Raw genomic sequence first — 3,225 nt, 5'->3', positions numbered from 1 at the left:
TTATGAAATTGTTTCATATAATATTTAATGAAATTTTAATGAAACTGTTTCATGTATTTCTCTAAAATTAAAATAATGAAGATGATAATATACATGATTAACACACCCTCCACAATAAAAATGATTAATCAACCTTTCATAATTACAAAAAAAAATGAACAAATGAAAAATTATGATTGGTTGAATGAGGTTTGCACGGTTTGTAAAAATTGGGTGGTTTTTATTTGAACATTCATCTATATATATATTAAAGAAACAACCAATGATAAGACACTATGTGGTTTGAGAATTTCTCAAATATCGGATTGTGATTTAAGTTGGTTGTCCCATGTTAACACAGGACACAGGGGATGAGAAATGCGATACCCGTCCCCGTCCCCGTCCCCGTCCCTGGTTTTTGACAAACGGGAATCCCTATTCTTTAAACAAATTACAACTGATATTGTGATAGTTGCTTGTTATTGAAACCAAAACAGAACAATTCTTTTACCATCATCAATAATCCTCCATTTTTGTGATTATTGCTTCTTATTGAAACTACAACAGATCGTTTATCGTTTTTGGTGCGGATGGAATCAGCATATTGGACTCCATGCCCAATTTCTAGTGTTTCCCCGATGGAAAACTCAATTGCAATGATTGTTATGATAACATCTTGAATAAGTTGATCTCTGAATCTGCCTTTTTTTCATTTCTGAATTAACTTTACTACATTCTACTCATCTCCCCCAGTTTATCTTTGAATAAGAAGTGTGATTGTTTATGGGATGCATGGAAGGTGTTTGATGAAATGGGTGAAAGACTACTAAAGACAGGTATGCTTCTAAATCTTCTGCTAAATCAAGTTACCATGTGCTCTGATTACTGTGGGTCTCAAATTTTCTGCCATATATATTTGATAATTGATATTTGCAAGAAAAATTAAACAGGATGATCATTGTATTGGTGTCAGATTCTGCCACAAGAACTTGCATTTAGAAAACATTAGTTTTGACTTTGAAGTTGAACTATCATTAATCACATGAAAATCTTTACAAATGAACATAACCATGACCAATTACAAGCAAAGACACATCTAATGACCCATAAACCTAAATCTATCATCTGTTCGAATCAAATTCACAAATCCATATGTACCGAAAAAGAATTTAATGTGGTTCAAGAAATCTTGATTTACATTGCCTATACCTTCAAAGCCTGACCTTTACAAAGAGGGCAAACATTCTTACGAAGCAACCACTCGTTGATGCATTTGGGATGAAATCGATGTCTGCATTGAAGCACTCCTACTCTCTCATTGTTTTCAAATTCAACTTGGCATACCACACAGACCTCACTTTCTTCTTCTCCTTCTTCACGATATTTGGTCACTCTTAGATTCTTGGAGATCAGTTCCTTGGTCAATCCACTGCATTCCTTTGCCACCAACTCAGATGCTTGTTCAAAACTGTCGTTGATTTGATTCATGTTAAGGTCTTGTAGTAGAGCAACTTCATCTATAGTCTCTGAATACTGGTAGTGATCTATGGCTTCTTGTGGTTGGTAGTATGTAGTGGTGGAGTAAGATGGTGATTGGTGGTGAGTTTGTTCGTAGGCTTGTAGGTCAATAATGTTGACAATAGCTGCTTGTTCTCCGTAGACATACCATGTATAAGGGTAGGGAAGGGGACGATAAAATCGCAGTGATTGGGCTAATACATCAGGATGGAAGTCGCCGGAAACAATGGATGAAACGGAATAGACACGTATTCTTCTGCCACAAAGCCAGAGGCAGAAGGAGACCGGAGTTGATATATCATGTGGGTATTGATTCATATCCATGCTGAAACAAATTAAAGGAGGAGGAGGAGGAGGAGATGGTGGTGGTAGTCGATGGTAGAGTTGCAGAAAAATGGTGGTGATCTGATGGATGAACAAATACCAAGGAGTTTAAATAGATTTTGGATTTGGAAACGTTTGTGAGGCTAATTAACCTCCGTGGATTACAATGGGATTTGGTAATGAAAAAAGATCGGAAGAAAGAAACGACCGTTTGGGGAAAATCAATTCTTGATCTCGAATTCAATCCAAATCTTCCAATAAATACGACATATTTATGTCATCTTTCTTCCTAGAAATCATCATTTCAATTTACTTCTTAATTAATAAAAAAACAATTAATTATTTATTAATGTTCCATAATAAGCAACGATAACCACAAAGGTGGTGCCTGATTGGTTTGAGTTTTGCTCCAAAGGTCAAAAATATCAGGAGGTTTCAAATTCAAATTCAAGAAGGAATAAAAATTCTCTTATGGCCACGGAAGTTCAAATGCGGTGACTCCGGACTATCTGCAAAGCAGGTGCTTGCCTTGGGATTAGTCGGCTCACATAGCGGGTTGGATATCCAGGTTAATAAAAAAAAAAGCAACGATACTTATATTATTATTATTATTATTATTATTATTATTATTATTATTATAAAAAGTTAATAATAATAATACAAAATGGCTAAGTTAAAATTTTAGATCGATTACAGTGGAATACTTAAATTAATACAAATGTAACTTAATTGTTAAATCGTCATATATCATGTTATGTTACAACTTATTTAATTTAACATAAATGTCTAATCATAAATATTGTCCTTAAATAAGTAGGCAAGTCTCTAAATGTGCGCCTTGACCCTGTCCAACATCGAACTTCCTTGCAGTGAGATGCATACTATACAAGTCACTTTTGAATCTAAAAACCCATTTTTATATGATACTTTATTTTAAAAAAACCTTGTTCAAATATTCAAAAACCTTCTATATACGTATTGTGACACTTTTAGATACGACGTTTTATAGTTGTTCCTACAAAACTTAAAATCTTATTATATATTTTATTAGGACGCTTAAAGTGTGTGAAAAAAATAAGGTTTGTCGTAAAGAAAGATTTTAATGTTATATAAAAATAAGGGAAAAGTACAATAAAAACCAATGAACTTTTTTGTTTGGAATGATTAAGTCCTTGAACTTTTTTTTGGAACAAATAAGTCATTGAACTTTCCAAAACATGTTAAATAAGTCCTTGGACAATTTTTTGGCACAAATAAATCCTTGGACATTCCAAAATATATTAAATAAGTCCTTAAACATTCCAAAAAATGTTAAATAAGTCCTTGGACTATTTTTGGAACAAATAAGTCCTTGAACAATCCAAAACATGTTAAATAACTTCTTGAACTTTTATAAAACATGTT

The sequence above is a fragment of the Cynara cardunculus genome, assembly GCF_001531365.2.
Source record: "Cynara cardunculus var. scolymus isolate 2C chromosome LG 9, CcrdV1, whole genome shotgun sequence".
NCBI lineage: Eukaryota > Viridiplantae > Streptophyta > Magnoliopsida > Asterales > Asteraceae > Cynara > Cynara cardunculus.
Note: the sequence above shows the minus strand (reverse complement) of the source record.